This window comes from Apodemus sylvaticus, chromosome 18 (assembly GCF_947179515.1).
Source record: "Apodemus sylvaticus chromosome 18, mApoSyl1.1, whole genome shotgun sequence".
Taxonomy (NCBI): domain Eukaryota; kingdom Metazoa; phylum Chordata; class Mammalia; order Rodentia; family Muridae; genus Apodemus; species Apodemus sylvaticus.
The window spans coordinates 54887863-54902597 of record NC_067489.1 but is presented as its reverse complement, the minus strand read 5'-3'; the positions used below and the strand labels follow the sequence as shown (position 1 = coordinate 54902597).

Here is a 14735-nt window from a genome sequence, read left to right as displayed (position 1 = left end):
AAGAATGTGGTCCCCAGACTAGCGCCAGTCTATGAGTATTATTTCCAGTCCACAATACATAAATGAGCTGGCACCAGAATGAAAATGAACTACGCCACTGAATAATTTGTAAATCGAGTGGCAGGCATTTAATAGCCAAACTTCCTTACCGTGTGTTTTCATTCTGGAACAAGAAAGCTCCTCATCTTGTGGACCAGTAACAAATCCTGGTGCTGCTAAGGACATTTCACGTCCTTAACTAGATTCGTGTTTCCTGTGACTTCTCCCTGTCAATTTGAAACAGAAATCGAAACTGTTGAGTGTATGCAAAAGGGGTACTCCGAAAACGGTGGCTTAGACTTTGAAATTCTTTTCCCGTGTCATGATTTTTAAGTGACGGATTTTCAGCTCTTAGCTTTTGATAGACAGTGATTATCGAGTGACTTCAATGCTTTCTCTTCCAGCTTATTCAATAATTGGCTCCACTTCTGTGAGATCTAAGTAGCTTTCATGCATGTGAATTCAGATTGAATTGACGATGTCTAGCAAACTCTTAAAAGGTATTCCTGATGTGCTGTTACTGTAATCTTTATTTTAAAAGGTTAACACAGCAGGTGCACACATCACCATATCCGCCCACAAACACACACGTCCAGACCAGCATTCTTTATGGCTGTGTGGTAAGATTCCCAATACGGCACATTCCTTAGAGTCGGACGGTCATACACTTGCTGTTTAGACTGAGAAGTGATAAATGAAATATGAAAAAGACGTGGACATTGGGGATGAGTGCCACAATGGTGAGAGACAGGCATTTTATACAGAGAAGGGTCAGCATCTCATAGGGCTATGAAGGAAAAATCTTAGACAATTTGTTCCTACTGGCGACTTAGTCACAAGATTGCTAGATTTAACAACTCAAAATATAATATACTCCATTTAAGTTTTAATTTCAGATAAATAATTAAGAACTTTAGGATAAATTGTTGTCAAACACTCATGGACATAGTATAAGATCCGTGTGTGTGTGTGTGTGTGTGTGTGCGCGCGCGCTTATTTGAAATCCAAATCTATCTGAGCATCATCCCATCTGTTGTCTGGCAATGGTCCCAGTCAGGTATGAAGATGGCCGTTCCAGAGGTTGGACCTGCCATGTAGCTGTGCACTTCTCTGCGTTCTCCTGGACAGCCTACAGCAGTCTGTGTGTTCTTAGGCCTCGGTAGAGGAGGAAGGGTATGGAGAGAGTGGGGGCTGCCTATCCTTTGTTGACTTTGTCCTGCGTGCCAGGACTTCCTAGTATTCTGGAATTGCTCTATAGTTCTCTCAACAGACCTCTGAGAGAGTTGTGTGCACCAAAGCCCCAGGCTCTGAATCATGGCTTCCTTGTTTAAACAAAGTGCCAACGAAGTGGCAAAGGTAAGATTCTCCACTAGGGTATTTGTATGTGAAAGTACGAACTGAGTATTATTAAAATATGTTGTTTACAGTGCCAACATGGTTAATTTCTAATATAAAAGTATGGTAAGGAAATCATATCAGGCACAGTTCATAGAAGAAAGGCCTCTGGTTCTCACCACCAAAGACAAATCTGGTCAGTCTCGGAACTTTTTTTATATCACCACCACCACCATCTCTGTCCATCAACTGTGTCTCTCCTGAAATCTTGAAAACACTTCCTAACTGCTCAAACTTCTAACAGGTAGCAGCCCTTGCTCTGTGAGCCTGCCGGGCAACCCTCCTCTGTTCCGGTGTTCCTCACCCACAGAGCCCAGCTGTGTCAGCTGACCCCTCTCAAGACAATGTTTTCCCTCCCCTTGCTTCCTCCTTTCAATGGTGCCTAGATCCTTCCCATCTTTTACATGCACTCAGTGGCCCTCTCAACCCTTGGCGTCTAGTTGATGATGCCAAGTTCTATTCTGGTATGGTAAGGAAATCATATCAGGCACAGTTCATAGAAGAAAGGCCTCTGGTTCTCACCACCAAAGACAAATCTGGTCAGTCTCGGAACTTTTTTTATATCACCACCACCACCATCTCTGTCCATCAACTGTGTCTCTCCTGAAATCTTGAAAACACTTCCTAACTGCTCAAACTTCTAACAGGTAGCAGCCCTTGCTCTGTGAGCCTGCCGGGCAACCCTCCTCTGTTCCGGTGTTCCTCACCCACAGAGCCCAGCTGTGTCAGCTGACCCCTCTCAAGACAATGTTTTCCCTCCCCTTGCTTCCTCCTTTCAATGGTGCCTAGATCCTTCCCATCTTTTACATGCACTCAGTGGCCCTCTCAACCCTTGGCGTCTAGTTGATGATGCCAAGTTCTATTCTGGTCATTCTCTGAGGCCTCCTTGGTTATAGTACTCATCAGATCTCAAAGTCACATGCTGCCTAATTTATTCATTAGCTCTCTTTCTCATCAGATGATAAACTGAGGTTGAGAACTGTCTGTTTTATTCACTAGGAGCTTCTAGATCAACAGTACCTAGAATACTGTTGGTAAGTACCTCTTGAGAGAACAGATGGATGTATGGGTGGATGGATGGATGTATGGATGGATGTATGGATGATGGATGGATGGATGAATGGATGGATGGATGGATGGATGAGTAAAATCTGCCAGGGCCCTTTCCCTGGTTTCATTATCAGATATGAGATTTGTGATCTGCCATTTACTATCTCAAACTTTAACAGTAGATTTGACAGTATGGTCTGTCAGAAGCATTGGAGCTTAGTAGCAGTGTAAACCAAGGGTCTTTTCCTACAGTCCTGTTGATTAAAACCTTAGGTATCATTGACTCAGTTGACGGCTGGGGAGCTTGGCCAGTCCCTCATCCTCACATTCATATATGCTCAGTTACTGTTTATCCTCATATATGTTCTCCATCACTCTCTGAGAGACATTAACGCCACTACTTCCTGATCTACCCATCTTCCATCTCTCTCTGCAGTGTCCCTTCCTGACCCACTACATGCCTTCTGTGGGCATTGTCGCCCGCATTCTGTTCTCTTGCACACCTGCAACAGGACCTAGAAATTAAGATGTCATTTCTTTTCATGTATCATTCCTGTCAAGTATTGTCATCAGCCGTCAAATAAAACACTGCACGCTGAGTTTGCTCCTGAACCTTTCCTAGGATTCTTTTAATTAATGATACTCCCTTCTTTGAAAACCTATTTTAAGAAACTTCATATCATTTCCATCCAAAGCATCTTAACTGGATGCAGTTCATTTTTAAGACTGGATTCCTTTTCACACTTAAAGACAAAGAGAACGAGGTCAGAGCTGGAGAGATAGCTCCGTAGGGACCAGAATTCAGATCCCTAACACCAGTGGGAAGCCAGGCAGGTGTGGCAGCCGCATGGAGTCTGAGCAGGTAGAGGGCAGAGACAGAGCAAGCCAGCGAGCCACCCTGGAATTGGCAAGCTCCGGGTTTAGCAAGAGAGATGTTGCCTTAACATTCAACTGGAAAGCCATTGGGGAAGACACTTAGTGGAGACCTCAAGCTTCCATATATACAAACGTTCACAGACATGCAAAAATAAATAAATAATTAAAAATTAAAAAAAGAAAGAAAGAAAGATAGAAAGAAAAGAAAAGAAAAGAAAAAGAAAATGATAGGTTTTATTCCTCTCTGAACATCAGTGTAAAGTAACAAAAAAATCCAGTCAGCTTATTTATGTCAGAAGGTCAGCAATCTTAAGAACTTTCTCTAAAGTAAAATTTAAACAAAAAGATGAGTCACCTAGCTTCACCTATGATCTAGCACACCTATTAGCATTTTTATGCATTTATTGACAGCGTGTTAACATGCGTATTGCACACATCACCGTCGTGCACACCCCTCGTGGAAAATGTGCTTCCTGAGCCCATCAGAGCCCCTGGGCGTGGCTGGCGCTCTGCACCTGTGTTGTTCACATCCGCCAGCTCGCCACCTGCACAGCACAGCACAGCAGCCTGCTTCAGGTCGCTGGTCCAGCTGTGACATCTAACACTGTGGTTAACTTGCCCGTTCTCGTAGCTGTTCCAGAGTCGTCGATGATGAATGTTTGTGCCCGAGCAGCCAGAGGGAGCTGCCCAGCTGCCAGCGTTGACTCATGGACATAATCACTTTGAATTGCATTCGCTGGCTGAGTAACTTGCTGGTGGTTGATAGCTCATTAAGAGGCTAACAGTATTTTGAGTGAACTGGAGCCTCCATCTTTTTTGGAAGACTTGAGCCAAGAATGACCCCTCTTGCCTTCACGTTTATTTTTCGCAATAAAGGATAATTTATTGTAATTCAACAGCTGGTATATCCAGTTATCCCACCAGGGGTTCTAACAATGAGAAAATATAGTCTCTGTCCCCGAGAGGCTCACCACCTGCCCTCAGGGAGAAAGGAGAAAAATATTAGAATATAAGCTAAAGAGAGCTGTCGGAAATGTGTGAGCAAGAACAGGGGTCAGAGCAGTAAGCGCTCACATGGGGAGGGGGGAGTCAGTAAAAGATTTAGGGAGAGGACCTGGGGAAAAGGGGTGGTAGAATGATCCCAGAAAAGGTGCAGGACTAATGAGTGGGCGGGTTTGATTGAATCAGAAAGGATATGAAAAACAAATCAAAACAAAGCTGCTTCCATAGGTCGGGCGTTGGCAGTCCGTAATGCCATGCGCAGTTTGTCCTGAGCATGGTAGTCTGAAGGCAGATGGAGAGAACTTTAGGAGTGCTAGACCTGGGGCAGATCGGGAGGTGTGTGTGTGTGTGTGTGTGTGTGTGTGTGATAACAGGCTAGTGGAGTAGTGGTTGTAGAGTAGTGAGTGACTCCAGGAGGGCTTATAGAAACAGAGACAGAGAGAGACAGAGACACAGAGAGACAGAGAGAGAGACAGAGACACAGAGAGACAGACAGAGAGAGACAGAGACAGAGAGACAGACAGAGACAGAGACACAGACACAGAGAGACAGACAGAGAGAGACAGACAGAAACAGAGATACAGAGAGAGAGAAGAGAGGAGAGAGAGAGGAGAGACAGAGACACAGAGAGAGACAGAGACAGAGAGGAGAGAGACAGAGACACACACATACAGAGAGACAGAGACGGAGAGAGAGGAGAGAGAGAGGAGAAAGACAGAGAGAGATGAGAGAGAGGAGAGACAAGAGACACACACAGAGAGAGGAGAGAGAGACAGACACACACACACACACACACACACAGAGAGAGAGAGAGAAAGAGAGAGAGAGAGAGAGAACAGAAGACTCGCTAGGTCCTGGCAAACAAGGGAATGGAAGGAAGGAAGATTCAGAGATCAATTCATGGCTTTCAAGCCACATAACAAAGAAACTGAGCCAGGTACAGAGTGACCAACTGGATAGAGCAGGTCTTCCCACCCAAAGCTCATTCGCCTGAGCCAGGCCTTCCTGGCTTCAGGGAACCCGTGCAGAGCCCATCAGCAAGAGGAACCCAGCTCAGTGAAGGAGTGAGGAACTCTTCTCTGTGGTTAGGATAGACTGTCTTCTAATAAAGTCTGGGATTTTCCTTTCCTGTGAACTGCTGCTGCCAACACAGGAAAGGAATTCTGTCCTTTTTCTAAGGCAGACACAGTCAAAGTATAGAATCCAAGTTGGTTTTGTTTCAAATAAATGAATTAAATATTTTGACTGGAGCAAATCCATCTACTAATGTTTCACCTTGCCTCCCACTTACATGCCTTTTGCATTTCGGTTTATAAAGCTAGCTTAGTTGCATTCACAAAGTATAATAACAGAAGTAAAGTACTTTGAAAATTCTTAAGAAAGAGCTACGGAAATGTTAATATGATTGTTAATTATATCCTAAAGTTTATCTGCGGAACATACAAGTGCTTTAAAAATAATCAAAATATACCCATGTATACATATGAATATACTTAAGATACTTAAAAGTATACCCATACATTAGACACAAAAAGTCTTCATCTTACAGGATTTCAAAATAAACATTGATCCTTTTAAATTTTATATTTAATTTTATATTTAATTCTAATTTTATATTTAAGGTGAATTGTGACCATGAGATTTTTCGCATTCTCTCTCCACATTAAAGGTTCTCCTAGATGTCTATTGGGTTTTCTAGAATAGAATAATTAATTTATGAGATGGTTAGTATTTTTAAAATGTCAGTTAATTAAAATGCTTTTTTTTTTTTGAGGTTTAGAGGCAGGACCTCGCGTGGCTGGACCCCTGCATCTGCCTTTGCGTGGGGTCTCGGGTGTGCACTATCGTGTCCAACCTTGTGATATTCTTTTTATTTCAGTTTCTATTTAGCATGCCTCAGCAGTTTAGGTTTAGAAAAAATGAAAACTTTGGAGCCACTCATAAGAAGTTGAAATGGATTTGGGGTAATATCTGACACATACATGCGTATGGATGGAGCGTGTACCTAAATGCACATTTCAATACCTTTTCCCAGTTTCTATTATCAGAATATATGATGGCCTGTGTGAACATCCCGTTTACACCAAGAACCATCTTTAACCCACAACCCTTCTATCTAAGAAATGCCAGAATATGTCTCATTTGCAAAGTTTCATTTCACAGTAGATCTAACCTATAAGTCTGATATATGGATAGCAAGCTCATTTGAAAGTGGTTTCCAGGTGAGCTCTTGGGACTATTGCTCTTCTTTGAATCCAGAAGGTACTTTCTAACTAGCTTGAAATTTTTCACTCCTGGAAACCTCTAGTGCGTTTAGGGATTTTCCAGATTCACTTTAAAAATAAGTTCTGCTCTGAATCGCTGCTTCTTCTTTCTCCAGTAAACATACACATAAAAAGAGATGTGCTGGGGCACACATTCCCCCCGGGAATTTCCCCAGCTGTGATGGGAAGCAGATCTGGGCTCTGCTTAAGATTCCGGTTAACAGCGGGAAGTGTGTTTAGGCAAGCTGAAGTTATCACAGAAATCAAAGGGTGACGCATCATATCACCCTTATTTCCACACACTGAAGAGGTCACCACATTCACAGACGGAGGCTACGGAGACCGGAAATTGTGGTGATGTGACCTGCCACCTAAGCAGAGTGCCCATGATCTCAAATCCCTTTTCCCTGGCACTCTGACACCCTCAGGGGAGGACATCCCTCCCTAAAATGGGGGCAACTCTTGTGCTGCCTGGATCCACCTCATTTGGTCACACTGAAGGTCTTGCTGGAGGTGCAGTTACAGGGGATTTCACCCCCTCCATCCGGTCACCTGTCTCACAAACCATCCAGTGTGTCTGATGAAGACTTAGAAACCCCCCATGACTTACAATAGCTTTTCCCAACCCTCTACTCCCAGCCAGGAGTTTAAAATAGCTTCTCTGGAAAATTGTGTGTGTATACATATGTATGTATATAATGGAACTAGAGAGGTGTTTGTTTGTGTGTGTGCGTTTGTGTATATGCATATGTACATATATACAGACACACACTATATATATATACACACACATATATATACATACATATATATATAATGGGACTGGAGAGGTGTTTGTGTAAATATTCACTATATGTACTACGTATGTACGTACGTATGTATGTATATATGTATGTATGTATATGTGTGTGTACAGTGGGACTGGAGAGGTGGCTCAGAAGACCACTTGTTCTTGCAGTGAACTCTGGGTAGGCTCCCTTCACCCTCCTGGTAACTAACAAGCATCTGTCTCTCAGTCCCTGAAGACCCAGCGCCCCCTTCTGGTCTCCATGGGCACTGCATGAATATGGCACACATACCTCTGCAGGTAAAAGACATATGGTTCAACATTTTTTAGATCTTTGAAAATAAATATGTTCAGTAGCATTTGCAGGTGTCTTTAAGCATCCCACTTCAGTGACAAAGTCTCCGGTAAAACACCGGCTCTTTTCCTTGTCAAACTAAGTTTCCTGCTCTGGAGAGACAGTCAGAGGGTAAAGTGCTTGCACCCGTGTAAAAGCTGGATATGATAGCACGCGCCTGTCACTCTGGTGCTGGGGTCTGAGGAAACAGGCAGAACCCAGGAGGCTTTTTGTCCAGTAAAGGAGCTGTGAGTTCAATAAGAGAGCCTGTTCCAAAACCAAAGGTGAAAAGCAGTGAGTCAAGACATCTGATTTTGGTCTCCATCCTCCACGGACACACACAGGGACTTGCACCTATGCATACATACACAACTCTGGAAAGGAAACAAAGGCAGCTTCCTGCCTGTCTGAAATACCAACAGGGACGCTGAGGGATGCTCTTTGAACTTTCTCTTTCTAGAATGTCTCAGACTGTGAGACTGTTAGTCTCTGCAAAATGATTAGCCTTTGCTGTCTGCTAAAAGGTCAGTTCCTCAGGAAAGAACCACTTCCAATAGATCCAAACACTCCAGCAGTGGCAGCTGCCGCATGTGGAAACTCAGGGCAAATAGCAGGGTACAGGCCTGTCCTCTGGGGCTTGCCATGGCTCCTCTGGGAACTCCGTGGCTGCTGCTGTGAGCCACAGCCAGAACCATTAGACACGGCCCGCTTATCAGTGCAATTCTTTACTGTGCTTGCTCCTGTGTGTTTAGTAAATAGGGAAGTGGCGTGGAGTCATTGTGGAGGGCCATCCTGGCATTCAGGGATTTCCCCCTGAGCATTAGTTACTGTTTGGTGGTAATCAGGGGCCGGCCCCTCATCGTTTAAGAGGAGAACATAGTTTATCTCTGAAAACCTTAAGGAAAAGGTCTTTTCTTTTTGTGCTGCCTTGTAGCCTCAAAACTGACCGACTTCGGCATGATGTTGAGCTGTCTGGGGAGCTACAGGAGCGCTGGGGAAGGCTGACAGGGAGCTCACAGAGAAGCAATGCTGTCCTTGGACTGGGCTTTTAATTTTGCTTAAATGCCCTATACTGGAACCTAATGTCTCCCAAGGTCTACAGAATGGAGAACACAGCCTGTGGCCTTTAAGGCCACAAAGGCCGAACTGTGGTAAGAAGCAGAAACATCTGGGAATCTTTGAGTGTCTTTGGCTTTTGCTTCCCTTCAGGATTGGATCCCACAGTTGCCAAGCAGGTTTTCTGTCCTCCAGTCCTGTCCCTCCTGAGTTTGGAGTCGTCTGATTTCTCCTCGTCTTTTTTTTTTTTTTTCTTGTTTATTAAATCTTTCCAGGAATATGTTCCTACCATTTTACTGCAAGCACTTGGTTATAAAGAACAGTCGAAGCCACTGAGCATAGGGCCATCGGATGGGATGGACGCAGCCATATGAAAGGGAGGCATTTCCACATTGAAAAAATCGGTCACTTCTGTGGAACTGGCTCCCTGTCACACATAGGAAAAGGGAAGATTCCCCTCCCCCGCACTTATTCTAGACACACAGCTGGCATTCTGAAAAACACGCGGCTGTGGATGAGCAGGTGCTGTCCTTGGGCCACACACTCAAGAGACTCAGGGCAGTAGAGAGGGAGGGTCACTCTTGCCAGGTAGGCTGTAGACCCTATGATGATAGCCTTACACCACGCACTAAGGAGTTTGCACCTGCGTTTTTGCTGCTGCTGCTGCTGCTGTGTGGGTGTTGGTGATGTTGTTGTTCAAGGTCAGGTTGTCAGAGTGGTTGAATCAGGTTAAAGACAATTAAGGATACTTTCTCAAGATTAGGTGTGAGGCCGACATCCCCACCAGCGACGTTGAGGAACTGCTGGATAGGCCTGGAGGCAGCTTCAGCACCTTCTTGCTTCAGTGACTGGGGATTGTGGAAGCACTAGTACAGTAGTTAGTTACGAACAGAGCGTATATCCCAAGTGCGCTTCGAACAAGTTAATTAATTAGCTCACTGGGAGCTAAATACGTAAAAGATACATCAGCAGGATCATTGTTTTGTCATTTCTACAATATATAAAGTAAACATGTTCAAAAGTTTAAAAAAAAAAAAAACAATTTAACCTGAAAGCCAAGCTAATTACACAAGTTGGAGCCATATAAATAACATACTCTAAATTACATTCAGCAATACCTTTTAGTGTGTCACGAGGAAATGGTCCACAGCGATTTCACTAAATCCTGTGGGAGATTCCATCTTCAAAATATAGCTAACATGCAGGAGGAAAATCACATTTAAAAAAAAAAAAGAGTAACTTGTTTTAGAGTGAGTGCTGTCATTTTAATCAGACGGGGAGAATATATGCACCTTGTGCAGAATCGAAGGTCCCAGTGAGCAAATCGAAAACTAGGATAAAGGGCTCTGGAGAAAGATTTGAGACTCTGAACTCCACATTCGGAAGGCTCTGGAGATACACAACTGCCACTGTAAAGGGACAGGCTGTGAGTCCCTACTGCACAGGGAAGAACAGCCTCGGTGAGTGCATCTTCCTGTGAGGCAAGAGCGCCCCCAAGAGTCTGTGCGGAGCTGCAAACTCATGGCCACCTCTGAGGAAGAGCTTTTCTGGGTTTGGTGGTGGTGGTTGGTTGGTTGGTTGGTTGGTTGATGGTTGGTTGATGGTTGGTTGGTTGGTTGGTTGGTTGATGATTGGTTGGTTGGTTGGTTGGTTGGTTGATGGTTGGTTGGTTGGTTGATGATTGGTTGGTTGGTTGGTTGGTTGATGGTTGGTTGGTTGGTTGGTTGGTGGGTGGGTGGGTGGTTGGTTGGTTGGTTGGTTGATCGTTGGTTGATGGTTGGTTGTTTTTTGTCTAAATGAAAAGGAGCTTGGGCGTGGAATGGGTCACAGGAAAGTCACTGAAAGCTTTTGGTTGAAGGCTATAAAGCACAATGATTAAGAACAAAAGCAATAGATTTTTTGAAAACTAAGTTGGTTTTAATTTACACATTCATTACTAAAAATTAGAATAACACAAGATTGCCCTTCGTTGCAAATTTCTGAACATCAGAAAATTTAATTATCTATTAAAATTATTCCAGTCTAGCCAAACTACCCCAAAACTCTATTTATAACATATCATTTTGAGGTCTGTCCTTGTTGCCCCCATGTAGCTTTGAACTTTTAATCCTTCTGCCTCAGCCTCCTTTAATTTTTTGATAAAGGGCTTGGACTTCTGTTGTAAAGATGCTTGAGCCTTTGCAAAGAGGTCCCTGGCCTGATGCCGTGAGATCCTGTCTCTGCACTAATCCCATAGGAGTAGTGGATAAAGTTACAACACTTGGTGGCCAGGATTGATATTCATAAGGTAGAAATGGTGTTAAGTGGCATATTGAAACTGTTTGCCACTGTCATAACAATTAAAATTAAATTCACGAAGGCAGCCTTGGTTCAAACACGGGGATTTAAGCCTCATCCTCTTATTGGCTGGGTACTTTCTCAATATAGTTTGTAGTGATTTTGCTTTTGGAATTCAGTAACGAAACAAAAGTTACCCATCATTCCTGAAGTCTAGAGACAGTAGTAGGATAAATAGCAATATGATGTAAGTATATGATGCAAACTCTTTATGAGACATTATTTCAATAGCTTAATTCTAAACTGTTAATTCATGGGTTCGGGCCCTATGTAGCTTATTTCATACAAGGCTCCCCCCCCCTTTTTTTTTTTAGCAAACTAGTGATATAAAAGAGGTTTTGGTTAATCTTAGAGCCAGATTTTCAACAGGGAAAACACAACTGGACAGCATTGTGTGCTCCTCTATCCCAGTTAGCGTTCTGATTTCAAAGAGGAAGCAGAATTGTACAGTTCCAAAGCACTGATGTAGGGAGACTGTGATCCCAGACAGAGGGTAAGACAAAACTGGTCTACACGATGGTGACATTCCTAGTCCCCCATTCTTAGCTGTCCGTCATAGAGTCATGCTACAAGGCATGCGGGTGCACATGCCTTGTAGCATTGCGGACCTTGTTTGCTAAGGTAGAATGTTTTCCCCCAGTGCTTGTCTCTGAACCTGTCTCCTTATCTGTAAAAAAGAAGTTATGAGCATAGTCTAAATACACTTCATCGCAGGATGGTTCCTTTCCATAAGGTCCTTTTGGAAAACTCTGGACTTTCATTCCTTTTGTCTTCTCACCCCTGCTCTCAGAGTATCTAGAAATCACTGCCCTAAATGATCTTCCGCAAATCTTCCTGTCAAAATCACCTTGACTTCCTGTGTTGGCATCTTCCGCTAGTTTTCTACCGTGTTTCTCTTCTCTAGGTTCTGAAGCTGAAGAAGTAGCAAGCAACAGCTTGTGCTCAGCTGTAATGTCTCAAGACGACTCCACTGTCGTCTCTTAGTGTTGGCTTCTTTGTATATTCTCAAAGGTCTGGGGCCCAGGCAGTAGACGGCCCATGGGCCACTGCCAAATACCACAGCTCTTTTTTAGAAAGTAGCAGCAGCTGCAGCCTCTACTAAGTAGGCTAGGCAGCAGGGTGCAGGGGCATGCACCCTGTTCTTTCCGGCACAGTAGCAATTCGTGGTTGTTTCAAAGAACTTGCCCAGAGGCTCAACACTGGGTCCCACCTAGCAGAGAAAGCATCAATCTGGTAGCAAGAGAGACCAGGCTCACCCTTCTTTAGTGTCTCCAAAGTAGGCAAGGGAACAGGCTGGATTAGCTAAGGAGATAAACAGTCACCCAGTTTATACTGCCAACTCAACTGTGCTCCGGTTTCCAGGATACAGCTCTGTTAGGAAAATGTCTCCTGTTAAGCCTAATATACACCAGCTCCCAGGATGGAGAAAGCCCTTTGCTCTGTAAGGGAAGAAGAAAATGATTGCCTACCCTTTCTCCGAGTCTAACAGCAGCCACTGACTGACTGGTGAACATGTCTTTTTCCTGGGCATTTATACATTGCTGAATTTTTTAGGGCATAAGAGCTAATTCTGTATGCCGAGAGGTCCCATAGCTTATGTTTCCTGGTGTTTAAGCCTCATCCGTCTTCCCTACGTGATACCTGCCAGAGACGAGGTTTGCAAACTGCCTAGAAAACACTAAGCGGCAAATATGCCAGTTAGTTATAGCAGTGACAGTGGTCTAAGACTGATTTCTCTTCTTCTCTCAAGCAATATGATATGGCCTTCAGCTCCTTCCATTCCTAGGGTTTTCTGTTTTATTTATTGCTTTTTTTTTTTTTAATTTGGTTTGTTTGGTTGTTGGTTTGGTTTGGATTTTTGAGACAAGGTTTCTCTATGTGGCTGTCCTGGAATTCACTCTGTAGATCAGGCTGACCTCAAGCTGAGATTCACCTGCCTCTGCCTCTTGAGTGCTGGGCTTTAAGGCCTGCACCACCACTATCCAGAGAAGTTTCTATCTTCTTCCTCTGAGTCCACCTTTTAGCTTTCATGTCGCTTCTCAAATGCCCTGGATAATACTGATTAGACTCAATAGGCACTGCACAGAGGATTCAAAGTCATGCGATAGCTTTCAGTGGGAATGGATTGGGGACTCATTGCTCATAGAATCTTCCACGTGGCATAAACTTCATAGAAGTTTAAAGGGTAAGGCGACCAGGAAACCTCCCCATTTTGAGCACTAAGAATCTCCAAGTGACCACCAAAATTTAGGTGGCTGTCCAGAGAGAATCCAGATTTCCTAGGATCTTTCACTACATCTGCTGCCCCTCCCCCACACAACAAAAGAAAAGATGACACCAGTCTGTTTGAGAGCAGTTAGATGTGTGGTATTTGTGGCACGTTCACAAAGCATTTTCAGTGTAACAGAATACTTAAGGGCGGGGGGGGGGGGTAAGGAGCATGGAGGGGCAGTGAAGAAGGGGTGTCAGTGACAATAAACGGCAAAAGGCTCCGTGGGTAAAAGCATTTCCCACCGGCCTGATGACCTGAGTGTGATCCCCAGGACCCACACAGTGGAGGGACAGACCAGTTCCCACAAGTCATTCTCTGACCACACAGGCACACGCTTAACCGCCTCCCCCATCACCCCGAGACATACACATACATCACACACAGATACACACAGACACACATCGCACACACACAATCACACACAATCACACACAATACAAAGGTAAAATAAATGTAGTAATAGTGTTTTAAAAGCATTACAAGATTATGTATGAAGATGCTATGAGTCCATTGTTTTCCAGGCTGATGTAAGAAATAAGTTTAGGGTTTTTTGTTTTTTTTTTTTTAAACATAAAAGCAAAGGAAGCATGTTATCAAACCCAATCTGACTCTTAAAAGTGGGCACAAAAAAGAAACCCAGCTGACCAGGAGTGGTGGTGCATGCCTTTAATCCCAGCACTCGAGAGGCAGAGGCAGGCGAGTCTCTGTGAGTTCGAGGCCAGCCTGGTCTCTAGATAGAGTTCCAAGACACCGCGGGCTAAAGAGGAAAACATGGTCTTGAAAACCAAATCCCAGTCATACGTTGAAGGATGTCTGCTTCCGCCTAAGTTGAAGCGCGGAAACTGGGAGGACAGAAAGGTATTTCAAGAGCCAAGGACGAAGCTAAGGACCTGGCTTATCCATCTGCTGTTCCTGTCTCCTAAATCCCAGGCTCCCGACCTCGGGTCACATACAGGTCATGTAACTAAATATAGGACTTGTGAAGAATTTGGCAGTAACAAAAAAAAAAGTTCTGAACATGCGGCAAACAAAAAATTAATTTAAAATCAGCCAGTACATAATGAGACCGAAGTGTTTCTGGCAGGCAGCCCCAATTTGTATGGTGCGAGTTCACTGCAGTGGACACACAGCATGTACACGCTGCGTCGTACATCTTGCAACGTAGGACCCACGGAGATTGCCTGGGACAGCTCAGCTCTGGTCGGACACCGTGATGGACAATGACAATACATAGAGACACCATAGTTTAGGTGCAGAAAACAAAGGTGGTATGTTTCTATTGCCATTTCTCAATGTGTTAGCATCAAATGATTGAATCTTTGG

At 44.0% G+C, this 14735-nt stretch overlaps 1 protein-coding gene across 2 annotated transcripts in view; it reads left to right on the top strand.

Annotated features, from left to right (window-relative positions):
• The window catches only part of Galnt7 (polypeptide N-acetylgalactosaminyltransferase 7), a 126497-nt gene that overhangs the window by 68379 nt on the left and 43383 nt on the right, over positions 1-14735 (top strand). The window lies entirely within an intron of this gene.